We start from the raw sequence: 20,634 nt of genomic DNA, 5'->3' as shown, positions 1-20,634 counted from the left end.
GTAATTTTATTTCTCAAATACACGTAGATACACATGAACATCTTTGCTGTTTGTGAAATCAATAATTAGTTGCTTTTGAAATCTAAAACATGAATGGTTTGAAATTAAATAAACTGGTCATAATGTTCAACAGAATTAACAGGTAAAGATATTATCATATGTGTGTTATTTCGTGTTACTTTTTTAAAAAAATTACTTGTTTAGATCACACCTCGCTCTAAAACAGGGTAAGACTCTACTAGATACGAATATATAATACATACCTAAAATATGTCCACTTAAAGGTAAGTGTACCTCTCCAAGGATTCTACGTTTAGAAAATATTTCAGGGGTGTTTTAGACCAATAGCAATGAAAAACACAATAGCAATGAAAAACTTTAAAAGGATATCCTTAAAACTATACTCAACCACATGCTACTCATTGAAGAAAATTCTAATTTTTAATAAATAATCATTCTGTAAATGTTGACAGGGTCCATTTAGCAATATAGAGCCAAGTGCAACTGTCTGCAAACTGGGACATTTCTGCATAGATAAGACACACACAACCACTTCTAAGAGGCAAAATAATGCTGCATTAATGCTACCCACATCTTAATCCCCAAAATCTGTGAATATACTTTATAAGGCAAAATAAGAGTTTTCAGCTATGATCAGATTAAGGATTTTGAGAATGGACAAGTTATCCTGGATTATCCAGGTGAGCCCAATGTAATCACAAAGGTTTTTTTTTTATAAAACCAGAATCAGAAATGGAGATGTAATGTTGGATGAAGAGGTCAGAGCAGTACATTTCCTGGCTTTGAAGACAGAAGAGGACCAGGAGCAAAGGAATGTAGGCAGCCTCTAGAAGCTGGAAAAGACAATGAACAGATTCTCCCTAGGTCCTCTTGGAGTGATACAGCCCTGCTGGAGCTTTCATATTAATCTAGTGAGATTTCTGAGTTCCAAATGGCAAGATAATAACTTTGTGTTCTCTAAGCCTCTAAATTCATGGTAATTTGTTATAGCAGCAGTAGGAAATTAATATGACATCCAAAAGAATTGATCTATACTTGGCATTTCCACTTTCTTTCCTCCTGTCCTCTCTCAATCCCTACTCCAGCTACACCTTCATCCTCATCACTCCACTGAGAATGTTGTAAAGGTCAGCAACAATCTCTACATTGCCAAATCCATTAATCAGTATTCCTGTCCTACCTTTCCAACCCCACAACACCATCTTCCACATTTGATTACACAGTTTTTGAAACATCTTCCTTCTATGGATTCCCGGACACAATTATCTCCTGGTTTCCCTCCTCCTACTTCTCAATCCCCTATGAAAGATCCTCCTTCTGTTCCAACTTCAAAACATCAGTGTACCTCATGGAGCAGTCTTCCAACCTCTTCTCTATCTGTAACATTCTTCCTAAGAATTCTCATAAATTGCCATAAATTTGAATAGTATGTGTAGTTTGATAATTCCTAAACTGAGAGCTTCAGGTATACAACTGCCTACTTGACATCTCTTACAATTCTTTGAGGCATTTCAAACCTAACATATTTATAAGCAAGCTGTCAATTATTTTCCCTGTTCTTCAACATGTTTCTCCCAACTTCCCCAAAAAAGATCACCACCTTTCATTGAATTGCCCAAGCAAACACTCAGAGACATCCTTTACTCCTTTCCTTCTTGCACATTTCATATTAGAAGATCCCCTTAGCTCTCATCTTTGTGGAAAGGATGGTTAACTGCACATCAAAGTTTATGTTTTCAGACTTCTACTTTTTGCTGGACTAGAGAATCTACAACAGAGCAAGTAAGATCTGTGGGACAGTTTCAAATGGTCTAATATATATATGATTATAATCCCAGAATTACAAGAGAAATATAATAGGACAGAGGAAATATTTGAAAAGATAACATCTAAGAACATAACAACATCAATATACAGATCCAAGAATCTCAGTCAAACTTATGCAGAATAAATAAAATAAAACCAACCATGCTCAATCAAGTTGTGGAGAAGATATTTGCAAATGACATATCAGATGAGAGGTTAGTATCCAAAATCTATAAAGAATTTCTCAAACTCAGTAAACAAATAACTCAAAAAAAAAACAAATAACCCAGTGAAGAAATGGGCAGAAGACATGAATAGACACTTTTACAAAGAAGACATCCAGATGGCTAACAGACACATGAAAAGATGCTCAACATCACTCATCATCAGGAAAATACAAAATAAAACTACAATGAGATACCACCTCACAACTGTCAGAATGGCTAAAATTAACAACTCAGGAAAAACAGATGTTGGAGAGAATGTTGAGAAAGGGAACCCTCTTGCACTGTTGGTGGGAGGGCAAACTGGTGCAGCCACTCTGGAGAACAGTATGGAGGTTCCTTAACAAATTAAAAATACTCTATGACCCAGCAATTGCACTACTAGGTATTTATCTAAAGGATACAAAAATGCTGATTCAAAGAGGCACGTGCACCCCAGTGTTTATAGCAACACTATCAACAGTAGCCAAATTGTGGAAAGAGCCCAAATTTCCATCAATTGATGAATAAAGAAGATGTGATATACATATATAAAATGGAATATTACTCAGTGATCAAAAAGAATGCAATTTTGCCAGTTGCAACAATATGGGTGGAACTAGAATGTATTATGCTAAACAAAATAAATCAGAGAAAGAAAAATATCATATGATTTCACTCATATGTGGAATTTAAGAAACAAAACAGATGAACATAGGGGAAGAGAAGGGAAAATGAAATAAGAACTGGGAAGGAGGCAAACCATAAGAGACTCTTAGAGAACAGACTGAGGGTTGCTGGAGGTTAGGGTTGGTTGGTTGGGCTAAACGGGTGATGGGCATTAAGGAGGGCACTTGTTGGGATGAGCACTGGGTGTTATATGTAAGTGATGAATCACTAAATTCTATTCCTGAAACCATTATTATTCTATATGTTAACTAATGTGGATTTAATTTTTTTTTAAGCTGCTGAAAATCAAAATCTTAAAAGCTGCCATAGCCACAGATACACAATAAATAAAGAGGAAAAATGATGTCTAATTTCTCATTAGAATTAATAGAGGCCAAAAGACAATGAAATAACATATTTAGAGTACTAAAATTAAAAACTAAGCATCAATCTCTACTCTTATTTGTAGATGAAATATCCTTCATGAGTAGAAACAAACAAAAATACAAAAAAAAAAGTTGTTAAAGAGACATAACTCAGAGAATTGTCTCTAGCATATTTCTACTTTAAGAAACATTAAGTTATTCAGGCTATAAATTTTCCTCTAATCCTGGTTTAGATGGCTCATAGAGATTTTGGTATATAGTGCTATTGTTTTCATTTAACTCACAATATTTTATAAATTTTCTTGATATTTCTTCCTTAATGCATGAATTATCTAGAAATGTGATGCTTAGTTACCAAATAATTTGGGTTTTTAAGATATATTCATGTTATTCTTTCTAGTTAATGATACTGTGCTAAGAGAACATACCCTGTATGATTTCAATACTTTGATGATTCTTATTGAGATTTATTTTGTGGTCCGGCATATGGTCTAATTAGTATATATCCCATGAATGTCTAAAAACAATGTGTATTTTACACTTATTTGGAAGAGGGTTTTATAAATGTCAATTAGGTCAAGGTTGTTGATAGTGTTAGTCAAATCTTTTATATCCTTACTAAGATTTTTTCCGGCATTTTATCAATTGCTGAGAGGAGGGTTTTGAAATCTCCATCTATGATCACGGATTACTCTCTTTCTCATTTAGTTCTGCCAATGTTTGTTTCACGTATTTTGAAGCTGTGCTATTAGGTCCATACATATTTAGTTATTATGACTTTTTGAGCAATCATTTTATCAATATTAATGTTCCTTATTATCTCTTATAACACTTTCATGCTTAAAGACACCTTCCCTTGATAATACTACAGTCACAATAGCTGTCTTCCTTGCAGTATGTATTTTTCAACCTTTACTTCCAATGTGTCTGAGTCTTTATACTTCTAAACAGCACACAATTAGGTCTTGGTTTTTTTTGTTAATGTTTATTTGTTTTTGAGAGAGAGAGTATGAGCAGGGGAGAGGCAGAGAGAAGGGGGGACAGGAGATCTGAAGCGGGCTCTGCACTGACAGTAGCGAGTTGGATGCAGGACTCGAACTCACAAACTGTGAGGTCATGATCTGAGTCAAAGTCAGACACTTAACCGACTGAGCCACCCAGGCACACCAGGTTTTGCTTTTTTTTCCTCCACTTTGACAACCTCTGCTTTTATTTGAAATGTATTTCTTTTCTATTTAATGTAGTCATGGTTCTATATTGGTTTAATTCTACTATCTTTATTTTTTTTTTCAATTTAGCCCATTTGTTCTTTGTTCCTCTGTTTTTACTTTCCTTCTGTCTTTTCTATGAATCAAGCATTTCTTTTTACCTTAGTATTGCATTTTATCTTTCATTTTGATATTTTATCAAAATGTATATTGATGTTTAACTCCTAGAAGTTACAATATGCATACCTGGGTTATCAATTCACTGACAAATAATTCCCATCCCTCATGAACAATATAAGAACCTTATAATCACTCTATACTTTCATTTATTCCACTCTTGACCTTTGTATTCTTGTTAACCTATGTTGATTTTTATGTCCCTAGACTCTTCCATAAATCAGAAATAAATCCCTACTTCGTTTGAAGTCATTATACATTTGGGATCTATTTGTTACTCCAGCCCAGTCTAGCATACTTATCAAATATGACTATCAAAATATATCCTGATTCTGACCAAGCCTCACTTTCTCCACCTCGACCACTTCGGTCTAATACACTGTCATCTCTTGTCTGCAATTCTACACTAGCATTCTAGATGATGTCCTGCTTCCACTCCATCCATTCCTTTAGTCTATTGTTCTAATATTTAAATTTTTTTTAATGTTTATTTATTTTTGAGAGGGAGAGAGACAGAGTGTGAGCAGAGGAGGGGCAAAGAGAGAGGAAGACACAGAATCTGAAGCAGGCTCCAGGCTCCGAGCTGTCAGCACAGAGCCCGACGTGGGGATAGAACTCACAAACCATGAGATCATGACCTGAGCCGAAGTCGGATGCTTAACCGACTGAGCCACCCAGGCACCCCTGTTCTAATATTTTAAATCAGTAAATCAAATTGTGTCATACATATTCCCTACCCATTACTTAAAACCCTCTAGTAGCTCTCCATAACACTTAGGAATTCAGGAATCCCTGAATCCTCACTGTCAGGGATTAAATTAAAAACATTGAATAAGTAATCCAGTGGCCCCAAACAGCCCACTAATGAATCGATCCTTAGGGAAGGATCAGGGCATCTGCCAAGGAAAGGAGATAATAAGGGGTTCTGAGTAGCAGCTATTTACTCAGTAGTGTGGAAGTGTTTCATTGGTTAAATACTAAGATTGGTTGCACCAGTGCAAACATGCAGAATTTAGCATAACTTACTAGGTCCTGTATGTTCTAGCCCCAGATTTCCTCTTCAGCCTCATATTCTACCCACTTTTTTTCTCTCTCTCCCTATAATCTGGCTATATCGGTTTTCTTAGTAGACATGTAAAACACACATCACCTTAGGGATTTTTGTACTTGCTTTTCCCTTTACTGGGAGGTTTACATTGTACACTGCCTCGTTTTATAAGTTCTGTGCTCAAAGGTCACCTCCTCAGAGAGAACTCCTTTGACCATCTTATTTTTAGGAGCATCTCTTTCACTCTCTATCCCCTTATGCTGCTTTATTTTTCTTCATAGCCCTTACCACCTCGTGATATTACCTAACATCCTGTTTGTTTTAGCTGCCTCTTTTACTAAATTGTAAAGTCAGAGACTTGGTATGTCTGGAATACCAAGAAATCACTGGCACCTATAATAGTTCCTTCTGATCACCTGAGGTCATACTTCAAGAATGAGCTGATGACTAATAGGTTATGTTGGTAATAGACATAATGTTTTATCAGTGTAGGAGAGGGTGATTCTTTGAAGACAAAATTTTGTCTTTAAACACAAAAGGCAAAGGCAAGGCATAGTGAAAAAGCCCAGAGTCACAAAGACTGCCTGTGAAATCAGGAATTAAGATCCAAAGCCAAGACAGTTGTGAAGTAGCTGCTGTCACAAACATAGTTTTTTTTTTTAATTCAATAGAAAACATTTGGAAGCTCCTAGGTACTCTTCTGAAATAACCTTTTAAAAATTGTGTTGATGATGAAGAGATAAAAGTATTCATAACTAACGGAGACAATAGAGTATATAGGGTTGCAAAATCATAGATATAGAATGAAATTTCCTATCATACATCCAACACAGACATTTTTATCTGTGCCCTTTGAAAATGTCTTACCCTGGTATTAATTTTAGAACAGAATAAAACTGGGACTCAATATATTAAGTTGGAGACATTTAAACATAACATGGTAGAACTTTGTAAATTTGCTAAACAATTTCCCCAGCTTGCTAATATATACTCCTACTTCCCCCAAGAAAGTACTCCACGATTTTAAAAAGAAGTGAACACTTTACAATTCATTAACATGAACTAATAATGAAAATTAACAATGTATTCCCAGTTTAGATACATCTTGTAGAAGGCTGCTAGTATAATAATGTAAGATATTAAGTAGGCAGTATCGATTATCAAAATAAAATTGTCCAGTGTTTTTAGGTCGTAGCCATTGTGTATCTGTATCTAAACAGTTTAAGAAGATTAATCATTAAGATTTATGACAAAGTTGATTCACTTACAAGTGTTGGGTGTTTTTTTCTGGTATCTCTACTAAATTTATAATCAATTTATTTGAAGGTGTATACAATTGTTTTTAAAAAGCATGTTACCAGAGTATCAAGCAGCATGGCTTCAAAAATAATATCAAAGTTTGTGCTTTCAATACCATGATTATTTGAGGAAATATCACAGAAAAAAAATGTAATATACATAGAGAAAATTGCTTACATTTTTGGAAAAGTAAGCATTTTCCCATTTCAGAAACATCTAATATTCAAAACTTGGGTAGAAACAAAGAACAAAGAATGTCTGCAATTTAGCTCAGGCCATGAACAGGGGTTGGGAATGCAGTGGCCAAGGAGCATTATCCATGGAGCCGACATGTTGAGCAAAAAGATGGAGTGCAAAGCTATTCCAAGAACGAGATCTCTCCCAAAGAATCCAGTCAGTGTCTCACATCCAATAAGAGACACTCCACAACCACCCAGTATTTGTACAACTATTTCCCCCCAAAATAGGGGGACTGTACCCCTAAATATTTCACTTTATTTTCCCTCAAATATTCTGATTTATTTTATTATGCAATTTTATTGCACATTTATGAAAAGGAAAATGAAATGATGAAAAATAGATACATGCACCAAAATCATTAAGAGGTTATTCCTGATTTATACGTGTGTGTGTACTTCTTTGTACTTTTCCAATATTTTGCAAATACTTTATATTAAATGAATGTTATTTCAAACAAGTGACGTAGTTGAAGATCCACAATACGAAGGCAATCGAATGCTTTTGAAAACAACTGGACATTCATTTAGAATATTTTTTCTGAGTCTTTCACTCTCATCTGACTTGCAATTTTGAGGAAAGTATCATGAAAATTTGGAAAAAATTATTTTTATTATTTTATGTAAATTTTTCAAATATAAATTTATCTTCTCTCTAAGAAACTTCCTTTACTTTTTTCCCTTTATCGCCACTCTGGTTCATTTTCTTCAAATCTTTGAATCATATTGTTTTACTTAGTGCAGCATGTTGTGCACATTCCTGGAAATAACTGATGTATTTGTCTCATAAAGCGCTGTGTTTTTCTTCATGCAGGTGGCACTGTGCGTGTGCCAGGCATCCCTGGGTGGCCACCTTGCCTATTTCAATGCAAATTATGTAGGTATGAGAATAGAACTGCAGGCAATGTTATAACAACTCACATTAAATAATACACTGATGTCTAGAAACCAAGTGCAGAAGAAATTTTTCATTGTTTTGGGAATAAAGTTGGCATTAGCATGGGCAGAATGTCATTAATGGAGGTCATTAACTCACCATGCCATCTAGGCAATGTACATCAACAGATTAAGGATAAGTTCAGAAGATTAGTACGTTTATATAGCCAAGGCTCCAGACCACAACTGAGAAATTAACAGATCCACAGTGGATAGCAGTTTCCTTTTGCACCTTTCCTGCTCCAATTCATATCTTATAATGTGTTAGTGAAGTAAGTTCCCTTTTGCTGCAGTCGAGTCAAAGCTCTATAGCGTTTTCTTTTTAAAGTTCATCTAACCACTAGTGTCATTCATCTGTTCAGTTCTAGTGTCTCTCCTGCCCTTGTCCCCACAGCTTCCTGGTAGATTCTGACAGCATCTGAGCTGCATGTGAGATTTCCTCTTGAATGAATCAAAAAGTCATGTTACCTCCTCAAACGACTTTTGGTTGTTTTCTGTAACATTTCTGCTCATTAGACTCCTCCTTGACTTACAGTATAGCTGCTCGTTCAGTTTGGTGGTCAGAGTATTTCCCACCAGGCAATGGTAAAATCAAAAGTTATATGGAAAGCTGAGATTTCATTCATTTTTATAATTGCATCCTTTTTAAAGAGTAGAAAGAAAGCATGGACAGACATTGAAGCAATGATAAACATATGTATCTTTATACCTTACATGTTGGGAATTAAATCCCAAGTGTAATTTGTTATATGTCAATGATAAGATAAATGAAAATAGATATTAAAATAAAGCTAGGTAGGAAACCAATTTGACAATAAATTTCATATATTAAAAAAAAAGAAATTACCATAAAAAAATAAAGCTAGGTAGATTAAATACATTCCTGAGTAAGAAATATCCTTTTGTTAGAAAATCTATTTTTCCACACAGACCTAGATTTGTTTGATCCACTTTTGCAAGTTTATTGATTGATTGATTGATTGATTGATTGATTTTGAGAGAGTGAGAGAGCGAGGGAGCGTCAGGGAGAGAGAGGGAGAGAGACAATCCCACGCAGGCTCCACGGCCAGCATGGAGCCCAACTCAGGACTCGATCCCACAAACCAAGAGATCATGACCTGAGTCAAAACCAAGAGTCAGATGCTTAACCAACTGAGCACCCAGGCGCCCCACAGTTTTGCAGTTTTCACGAACACCTGTGAGCTACTGACATTGATTAGACTGCTGATAACTGGTTTGTCTCTTGAGAAAGTGAGGCTACTAATTGATTAGCTTTTACACTGCGTTTGTGTTTTCTTTTCTTCCAAATTTTTCTGCATTGTTTCTAAATGATTTCTAGTTTCCAAAATGTGAAGCTTAAAAATGGACAAGCTGCTGTGATTTCTTGGTATGACAAAATTTCTATTTTCCTCTCACGTTTCAGTGATCTATATGTGACTCCTTGAAAAAGATAATAGGATGTTTGTTGGCCAAGAAAGCTAACTGGATAAATAGAAGATACTAGCACAAAATTATGAGAAATTTGAATTTCAAATCACTTAAACTTTAGTGGTGACAGTACCATCAAAGAAGAGGTTTTTAAGGCAAGGAGTTAAAACTGACATTTTATGTGTAAAACACTTTTTCTCAGTTGGGAGACTCGGAAACAAGACTTGTCCTGTATACTATATGATGACGCATAGGGCTTGGGGAAAATAATCAGTTCTTTTTTCTCAGTTCTATAGAAATTCTCTTATCTTGATCTTAATTATGAATTAATTGCATGTATTCCATGTTTTAGTTACATACTAGACTAATGACTAATGATGATCTTAAGGATTTTTCTAACTTTTTGTAAGCTTCATAAGAATCTTTTTCCTAGAAACCTGTTGCCAATATTTAGTGTAATTTGTACTTTGGAAAGTTTCCTTAGACTGAAAAGGTTAAACTTCATTATTTTCTAAACCTAACTTTCCATCCTCTAAAGATGTATGTGTAAGTGTTAAGAACAGAATGTCTGATTGTTGCTTTTTAAACATATACTGCATAGAGAGAGAAAATTTCAAAGTGCCATGCCAGTTATACAAATGACTAATCCCTCATTCAGAAATTGGATTAAGCCAGTTTTGTATGTACACTCTAGGCAGTCAGGGCAGTTACAAAGAATTAAAAGAGAACCTCTATGGGAGTCATATAAATGAAATATAATGGACAGCTGCAATTAGGTGTTTCATGGGATAGTTACTATGAATCACCATCATGCCCAAATGGCTGGCATCTCTAACCATGTTACTTATAAGCAGTTCCTGATGACTTGACCTGCTTTGTGTCAACACAATGATATATATTCCCCTTGAGCTTCACTTTCCAAAATGTGCCTCCTGTACACCATATCCCCCCCTCACCTATTTCCATTTCAACATCTAGCATATTTCCCTGAAGGCAACATGAAACTTGGCCATAACTAATTGCTAAAACTAATACATAGTGGCAGCAAAAAGTCATTAGCTGGTGCAAATTTGGCTGGGGATCTGCAGTGTTGGTTATAATCCACACCTTGGTTACGACATGAATTCTGTTAAGCATGAGAGAAGCCAAAAATCATCAACTGGAGGGGCTAGTCCCATAAGCAAAGGGCAAGTCGATGTGATTGATACAAACTACCCTTCCCTCTCTAACCCTGTACCTATTTAGAAAGTCCTTTGTTTAATCCTGTATTGCCCAAGGCTACAGGCAGTAGATCAAGTTTAATAAGGAGCCCACTTTCAATTTGTAATGCCCTCTTTATACAGCAAAATAGTATCAGAGAAAGAACTCTAGGCAGAAGGTCAGGAAACCTAGGACCAATCCAGGGCATTTCAAGCCCACAAGCTTTTAGTGAGTGCTGACCATATGAAGATACATGTGTTCATGAAGGCTGGCTGTGGTAAGACATGTCCTTTAACCACGAGGAGCTTCCACCAATCAATAGGAAACTGATTAAATTTTATTTTCATTTGATAACATTTATTTCCTAAATTTAAGGAAAATTAGGGAACATGGCAGGGAGGAATGAGAGAACAAAGGAAGGAATTAATTAATATGACATTTCTTCTGCTATGTCTCTTCTTCAATCCTTTTCCCCCAAGCTTCTCAGGAAAGAGCTAAACTGTGGGCAAAATTAGCAGCTGCTTCCATGGTGTGATTTAAAAGGACATTAAAAAAAGAAAACAAAATTCTACAAACCAAAAATCTCTCTCTTCCATTGGTCTGCCACAGATTCTTTATGTTAGTATCAAGTAATAATAATAATAATAATAATAATAATAATGAAATTAAGGAACTATAGGGGCTTTATTAAAATACTTAACTGATCTCTGTGAGGCACAGTTCATTATAAAATTATCAAACTCTTATGTAAGCCTGTAAGAGATTGGGCAAATAGCCTTGCAAAGCGACTAAAGGAAAGTGGACAGACGATATTGATAGCAGAGAGGGATTTGGGGAGATGGTACCTGAATGGGAAAATCTGGATAGAGTTACTCAGTAAGGGAACTAGACCATCAATAGAACCTGAGGAACCTGAGATTCTTGGCCGTAAAATGCCAGAATTTAAGAGGAATTATGAGCAAATGGATGAGGAAACTTGTCATCATATTACTATTTCATGAAATTCCTTAAAGCCAATCCTCCCATAAATGTTCACTTCAGGGAAATAGCTCCATTCTTTAAAATCTCCCATGTATGATTGTAAAACTTTCCATAAGATTCTATGATAAAGTGATATTCTCATGTAGCAGTTTGATTTTTTTCAAGGACTCATTCATCCATTCATTCAGCAACTTATTTGTATTAAGTGCCTAATATGGCTTTGCCATATTCTGAGATAAAATAGTAAACAATAAAAAGAAAGCTGCTTCCCACATGGAGTTTATGGTCTAGTGGAGACAAACTAGTAAACAGGATAATAAAAGAGTAAAACCAAGATATGGAGATGAAACCTCATGTGCTGAGAGACTACAGAGGTGGAGCACCAGATCAATTGCAGAAGAGACCAAAAGGCTTCCCAAGAGTGGTTGCATGTCAGTTAAGTGCTGAAAAGGTGTAAAAAAGCAAAAGGGAGAGCTAAAGATAGTCAAGTATTCTGGGCAGAGAAAACAGTATGTGTGGAGACGAACAACAAGAGAAAGCACAGCACAGTTAGTGAAGGAAGTCACTTTGTCTTGAGGGCAGAGTTTGAGGTGTAGGGGGTTCAGAGATGACACTAGCTTGGAGGATGGGTTCCAGAACATGAAGAGCCTCACAAGCCATGCTAAGCAGGGGGGTTGGACTTTAAAGAGCATTGGGGAGCCAGTGAAGGATCCCAAGCAAGTAAGTAGCATAATTTTTTAGAAAGCAATTCTGGAAGCGTGGAGACCTGGATGTAGCAGGGTATGGAATCAGGCTGATATATAACAAGAACTCAATAAATACATCTAGAATTAATGCAATCATGAGCAAACAAATAAATGATATAAGCAAAAGAAGTCCACCTTAGAGAAGGTGAGCAGACAGGTGCAGCAGCATTAAGGGAAGCTACTTCTACAAAAATTGAAAGAGTAAAAGAAAATAAGAAAATAGAATGACAATAACAGGCTTATAGGTGATAGGTGTGTGTGTTCTGTAAGCAATAGGAAGAGTTCAACATGCTTGGGGGCTGAAAATAAGACTTCAGGATCACAGTCAGGAGAAAAGAGAGGGGACACCCTTGAACAAGATGGAGAAAATTTCTTCCTCTGAGATTTGAAGAGAACAGTAGAATTTGTGAGGGGACAAATATGGGAGGAGGGGTGACAGGAGTGTGCATTTTCATGACTTCTGTTTTTTCTAGGAAGCAAAAGAGAAAGTCACTGATTAAACATGAAAGGCCTAGAGCAACACAGTATGAGAAAAGGGGTAAGATTGGCAGTATGTGCTTCAGGAAAACAATGTTGCTTAGAATAGTGAAGAAAAGTATTGCCAAGGGGAATGTGGGTTCAATTAGGGTTGGAAACCAATTTCTAACTGTTGATCCTCTCAGAAAAAGACAGATCTGGAAGACACCAAACTTTTCGAGGCTATCCATGGGAGAAGTTCAAAAGACATAGTCCTGGGGACAAGCTAGGCTATTCAAAATATTGGATAATCAGTTTAAACATAGCAACCCACACAGATTACCTTGAAGCTAGCCGATGAGGTTGGGAAGAATAAGCTAAGATGCCAACACTGGAAATGGGGCAAACACAGATGGAATGAGGAGGCAAAGGGTCAGAGTCTGAGCAGTGCAGAAGAGAACAAAGCCTGTGGGCAGTAGAGGCTTGATTCAGGAGAATGCATCTTGTAAACACAATTATTTGGCTGGTATGTTCATTTTGCCTATGGTTAGGTGAGTTCCACCTAAGTCCAGACAGGACATTTACAAGGGTATGTGTGGATTCAGGATGCTTGATTTTTTCTAGCAATCTCCCTGAGCCTGGAATAGGAACAAAGAAATCAAGGAGTTGAAAAAACTCAAGATTTGGTTTTAGTTGGACAGGAATGTTGGAAAATCAACCAACACAATGATCTAGGCAAGATTTAAAAAAAAAAATGTAGTGTTGGCAGGAGTCTGCTGATAGACCAAAGAATGGGAGACTGAATGGCTGTGGAATGAGTAGAAGAAAGGGAGTGAAAAGGGTGCTTGTATCTACTGAAAAGGCAATCCCATGTCCCAAAACAGTTTTTCAAATCAAATCTGGAAATGAGTAATATGTAAACTGCAATTGAAGATTTTGCTGTACATGAGCAGTTAGAATAATGAAGGTAGAAAAAGCAAATATGACGCTGTGTCCCATATTCAGTTCATACTTCGCAGTTCATCAGAAAAGAATGTTAAGCTATGAAAAAGATAAAATTATGTGTATTTTCAGTGAGCATCCAGAAGAGTATGTCTAGAGCAGAAAGTAAGTAAGTTTCACAAATAAAACAGAGACGTCTCAATAAGGCCCTTCTACATGAATGACTGCCCTTTGTCACTAGCCCCTGAGGCACTACAAACCTGAGATGCAAATCACAAATTAACTATCATTTTCATGGTACTTTGCTGTCTACAACTCACTTTGTCTTCTACCATGTTCAGTGATCCTCAGGGTAACCCTGTGAGAAAGACACAGTGGCGCCTCCTTCCCCATGATAAAGAAGTAGAAACTAGCACTAGCAGATCCCTTAAGAAGATGTTCTTCTGGCCCAAACTTCCTCTTCCATAATGTCACACAGTATGAGTAAGACAAGCTTTACATCTGCATATCAAGATGGAGGAAAAAAAAAGATTTCCTGCCAGGCAGGAACATCAACTGCTAAACTTCAGACCTTGCGTGAATAAGTGGTAAGAATAATAGTTTTGGTTTCCTGGTGTCATACATGAATACATCTATAGTATTTAATAAGTTATGAAATTACATTGCTATTATGAGGAAATGTTATCTCTTTTATCACTCGATAATTTGTGTAAGCATAAGTCTATAGACTTGGCAGATTTCATAATGACCCCTATGCCCACGACTAAGGCTCAATTGCTGTTTATTACTTACAAGAGATTCCTTGCTGCTTTTCTATTACATCATTTAAAATATTGATCTCAAGTCATTACCCATACGATCATGAATCAAGCTTTTTATGTTTACATGCTGCCACTGAAGCCACTGATCCAACAGTATCATAATATGAAATTTAAAATGTTACAACTCCCTAAGGAAATGTGCTGAAACCAGTTGGACGTACTTTGAATTATTTGTTTGGTTAATTATCAGTGGTTCAAAGTGAGCCACTGTAAAAGGTTTCTCAGTAAATTGCTTTCAAAGCCTTGGGCAGTTTGTAGGCATTATACTTCTCTTACATGCCACACAAGTTTCTCTTTGTTTATTGCCCTGTGTGTTACACGTATTCTAGCACTTTTCACTAATGGTTTGTATGAAGCCCTGGTTCATTATTGGACTGCCCTGATAACTTAAATAGTCCTCCAGTCCTCTCAGAAGGGGTTTGAATTTGAATGCAAGACCTTTACCATCATGATAAACATACCCATCAGGTCACCATGGATGAAGAAGTTAAACATGCAAGTCTCCAAGTCCTTATTACCCAATAGCTTTCTTAAAGCTTCCAGGGCCAGACTGACATTACCACATCACATGACTGTTGCATCCCTTATTATCTTACTATCTTCTCTTAATATCTGTGGCAATTAAGATCTTATCCAGTGTGTCTGGAGGAAAGGTGACCTGGATGAGAGTTCCGAAGATGTTATCTGATGCAGGCAGTGAAGCTCTAATGAAAATCCTGAGGAAAGCATACTATTGACCAAAAGATATTAAGTCTTTGTTCTAGGGAGAAGATGAGATTGTTTGGATTTTTATTTCATGTTTTGTTTTTAATGTATGCGAGGTGATTTGTGCCATGTCAGCTCGTCTATGCTGGAGCTATGATTTTCAGAATTCCTTTTAAAGTTCCAAGTCCCTGTGAACCACGAGAGATATTTAGGGTGATAGCTGAAAGGTGGAAAGAAGAAGCAGCTGTATCCTTTTACACCACGAAGGTCAACATCAGACACGGGGTGTCATTTCAACTGTGGTGTGTTGTTTTCTGCCCGGCTGACTCACCCAGTCTAAGTGGATCTCAGCCAGCCTGCAGCAACTCCAACCACCACCGGCTCTCCTCCTGCAGCTTCCCCCGACCCTAGGGTGTGTGCAGCTCCTGTGGCCACAATAGCACTCTCTCTCCATCTAGTTTCTCTGACTGTTAGGCCAGCTCCATGAGCTGGGCTCCATGAGCCGGGCTCCATGAGCTCCATGATTTGGGCTCCACCATGAAGGACGCTAGTAGTCTCACTCAAGTCACCAGCAGCGCTGATGTCGAGGCTTGGTGGTGGCAAGAAACCTACATGGGATCCAGCTTCCCTCGTGGCTACAAATTTGTCCTGACCCTCACCGATTTCACCATCTTTCCTCCTTGCTGGCCTGCCCTGCTGACCTCAGGCCCAGCATCCAATGTAGAAAAACAGCTTATATAAACTCTTTGACAAGTTCCTACAAATGTGTACAGTCAAATCCCTATGATAAACCCCCAAGTCTTTGTTACTCCTAGTGGCTCTGTTTCTCTGATCTAAACTTGACTAATAAAATATGCATATCTGGTGCACTCAGGACAATAATTTCTACCAAAATATGCTTCAACAACCTAGCTCATGTGACCCAGTAAAATTTGGAGTAGTCAAGGAGAAAATTCCACATTTATTGTTTTAAATTGATATTTTGAAGTTTATATCCTTTCAAATAATTTTATTTTAAAAAAGTTTTTCATTGGCAAACTATAAACAATATAAAATTATTGGAAACTTAAGATTACCTCCAGTACACCATTCTAAAAGCCACATTCATGCAAAAATTAATTCAGTCATAAGAGAATGATGTTCTTAATTAGTACATGGATGAGTTTTGCAATCCAAACCATTGAAAAAAATTCCTAATTATGACTTCATAAAGAATTAATTCTTCTTATATTGGGGAAAATAAGAGAATTCATTAAAGTCATTCCAAGCACTGGAAGACTATTTAAGTTGTCAGGGCAATATCTCGTACTGAAGACACTTCCTGTAGATAAGTGAAACCAGCAACAGAGCTAATAAAATTATTTATGAATATGGATGTTCTCCCCAATACATTTTCCCATACAAGCTACTAATTTCATTTACATCACATATTTAGTTCCCTTCTACTTTTCACTACCTCACAAAGGAAGGAATGTCCTGGTGTAAATTCACAGGAAGACATGTTCATAATTGCTAGAATCTTTCCAAGTTTAAAAGGCAAACCTGAAAGTTTGATATGTCTTCCATAATTCTAGTTTTGTTTCTGTCCCCATATTACTTGAATATGTAGAATCAACGGGACATTTAACGTCTGAGTCATTCAGTGCTCCCTAGTAATTCAAGTGTGCGCGAGGCATGTTTGCTGTTGCTACAAGAGATTCAACGACCATAAAGATCCAACCCCTGCCTGAAATTCAGTAAAATGCATAAGAAGGATGTTGGCCTATGTCAAGACTTCAGAGAGAACTTACTCTAAAGAAGGAAATGGAAAGAAAGCACAAAGGATGTTGATATCTTGCTCTTATGAAAGAACTAATGTTTTCTTTAAGCTTATTTATTTATTTATTTATTTATTTATTTATTTATTTATTTTGAGGGAGAGAGAGCACATGTGAGTTGGGAGGGGCAGAGAGAGGCTGAGAGAGAGAGAGAGAGAGAGAGAATTCCAAGCAGGTTCTGCACTGACAGCACAAGGCTCGAACCCACAAACCGTGAGATCATTACCTGAACTGAAATCAAGAATCGGATCCACCCAGGTATCCCTACTCTTGTGAAAGAAGTAAAGGAGCAGAAGAGAAATGGATGTTAAAGGAAAGAGTCCACAGGACGGGATGCTGTGTGTACCTAAAAATTGTACTACTTATGTGTATGTTACCTAGAAACTGTATGGACAGCTCTGGTGTCCACAAAAGCTGCGTGTGTTTTTATGTAAACCCCTCAACTAAAGCCTCTATGTAACCTTCAGTAAAGCCTGTATTTGTGGCAAATATTGTATTCAAGTGGACTCTACTGGAGAAAACTTGCAAAGGTATTTATTTCCCATTGGATCACATAAAGTCTATTCTAAATAAGTAGGTCTATTCTAAATAAGTCTAACTTTTTTTTTAACACAAGGAGTGCTAGTTCTATGTAATGTTTGGATTAAAATTTTAGATTAATGCACAGACTAACACAAGTCCTCCAGTGACCACAACAGAAGCAGAGTTCAAGGGACACTGGCCTTTGTAAAAAGATCAAAATATTTCAGTAGGGGGACAAAGGAACACATTTCAGAAGAGGTGGCTCCTCTTGGAAGGTAAATGAAATTTCAAAATGTAAAAATAGAACTACAGATATTGGCAGCAAAAGAAGAAAGGCACTGAAGTAAAAAAATTCAGAATCTGTTTTAAAAATGCATGAGAGCCTCTAAAGCATAATATATACATAGAGGGGAACAATAAGAGATAGATCTGGGCAGCAGGTGCAGCATGTTTTGGACAAGAGAGCCCTGAATGCCAAACTAAATAGATTTTTTTTAACCATATTTTATTGGAATAAGTATCCTGAGAAAGCACCTCCAAAGAGAGCATTATGGAGAAAACTCCCGATTTGGAAGATTTATCTAGCAATAGTGTGTGAGTTGAAGCAGACAGTGTAAAGGCAAGAGTCGTGGGGACCACTTCAAAGACAACATGACAGAGCAAAAATAATGAGGAGCCAGAAATTCACCCTAAGTATGAAGTACAACTATTTTATTATAAAAGTGGGGAAGGTTAGAAAAAGGAACAAAGGTTTAGGTACATGTTCATATTAATTTCATAAAATAGAAAGTAAGGTCATTTTTTAGAAGAATGAAGGATTTTGAGGTTACAATTTTTCCTACTTGTTTCTGCTGAAGTACAGTTGACACACAATGTTATGTTAGTTTCAGGAGTGCAACACAGTGATTCGACAAGTCTATACGTTATTCTAAGTTCGCCACAAGTGTCACTACCATCTGTCACCATACAACACTATTAGAGTACCATTGACTCTATTTCCTATGCTGTACCCTTTATCCCCATGACTGGTTCATTTCATAACTGGAATCCTGTATCTCCCACTTCCCTTCAGCCACTTTGATCCTCCCCCCACCTCCGTGCCCCTGGCAACCATCAGTTTATTCTCTATATTTATGGGTTTGTTTCTACTTCTTATTTTGTTTGTTTATTCGTCTGTTTTGGTTTTGGATTCCATATATAAGGGAAATCATATTTTTTTTTGTCTTTCTCCATCTGACTTATTTCACTTAGCCTAATAGTCTCTAGGTCCATCCATGTTGTCACAAATGGCAAGATTTTGAGGTTACAACTTAAGGAAAGTAGAAAAGGTTGATGAATCAGTGTCTATGGTAGCATTTGTCCGCCATCCTCATAGTTCCAGTAACTGTCCTGTCTGCTGTGCTTCATCCATGTCTTCCCACTGGAACTGCCCAGATATTCTACCACAAATATGCCTCCTAGGCCATAGCTGACTAGCCCAGACATGGGCATCTGACTCAAGAATAACCAACCAGAGCATCCATCTAGAATTTCTGGCACTGGGCCTTAAAGTCAGTGTCTTTCTAGTAATCCAGGTTTTATGACAGAAATCAGAATGCCACGCCCTATTGTCCCTTCTTTGTTTTTCCCATGTTTCCTACCATATGTTTCCCATGTTTCCTTCCCATGTTTCCTACAGAGAAGATGTGATCTGCACCAAAAAAAATAAGTAGATTTGTAAAGAAGACAATAAACACATGATGGAGAGAAATGGAATGTAATCCCCAGGTTCCAGGTGTTACTGAAGACCTGTCCTATTCCCATCCTTTTATTCTCTGAGACATCCCAGATTTTAACAAATTCTTCCAATTGCTTAAGCTAGTTCAAGCTGGTTTTCTGACACTTGTGATAAAAAGGTTATAAGTAATAAAAATCGTTTCAGTGGAGAAAGCAACAGAGGTGACTAGGGCGACATCTAAACATTACCAGACGTCGCCAAGTCACAGAATCCAAATGAAATTGGGGAAGACAAATGGTAACAGTATTCATCTGGTTGGTATGCAAGTTACTACAGAAGCATTCTGAAACCCAGGGATAGATGAGGAGAAGGTAGGCTGTTGAACTGATCAAAATTTGTGATTTTAATTGTAAAAGAACTCATTGGAAGGGCAACATGACACAAGGTTAGTGATACTGACAAACGTGATTGAAACTCAGGGTAAAGTGTCTCTCAAAGGGAATGATGAAATCCATTAGTGATATCTGCTCTGACCACAGGAATAGGAGGCACAAATACGATTTTTAATACATTCCCTTTCTTTCTCCTCTTCAGGATCTAAATTTATACACCATCACTCTTTCAGGAAAACCAAATTAATAGAACTGTCCAAATGAAGATTATGGCAAAGAAACTAACCCAAAATCACTGAACAAAATTAAGAGGTTTCTTTGTTTTTGTTTTACAAAAACAAAAAAACAAAAACAGATGTCCAGAGGACAAAATCAGGTGATATATCTAAGCGATAAACACGGATAAGATACTAAAAGAAATAGTCACACAAAGAAATGAAAAGTTTGCCCTTGATGTTACAGGAATTAAAAATAGGCTAAAAAGAGATTCATGTATATATTGTATACAATTTACATATTCTAAAATAAAATAGTCACTGAAAATGCCAAAGTTTTATAGTTTCCCTTTCTATGTTTCCTGTTCTGTGAGTATGACTTTGAAGTGAGAGCAATTATCATTGGTGTCCCAATCAGATCCCCCCACATATATTATTTCAATACCTGCTGTCGCAACTTGCAACTGCTTACACATGTGTCTTGTTGCCTTTATATTTTATCTGGCTACCAAAGCCACTTAAAATTTAAGAGTTAACGGCCCCTAGGAGCATCCCTCAACCAATGACAGAAGGGAGTTTGGTGTACAAATATTCTAGCTTGCTCTCCCCACCTGGTGGTAACTCTGAAAGACACCCATGTTTTCTCAGTGAAAGCAAAATGTGGTTGTGCCCAGTAGTAAGCTGCTTGCTAACGAATTTGTTA

The 20,634-nt window shown here is 36.8% G+C and overlaps 1 long non-coding RNA gene across 1 annotated transcript in view; it reads right to left on the bottom strand.

The window, feature by feature from the left end:
• LOC111560110 overlaps positions 1-20,634 on the bottom strand; it is a 273,609-nt gene that overhangs the window by 166,244 nt on the left and 86,731 nt on the right. The gene's annotated exons all lie outside the window — the stretch shown is intronic.

This window comes from Felis catus, chromosome A1 (genome assembly GCF_018350175.1).
Source record: "Felis catus isolate Fca126 chromosome A1, F.catus_Fca126_mat1.0, whole genome shotgun sequence".
NCBI lineage: Eukaryota > Metazoa > Chordata > Mammalia > Carnivora > Felidae > Felis > Felis catus.
This window is presented reverse-complemented; position numbering and strand designations above follow the sequence as displayed.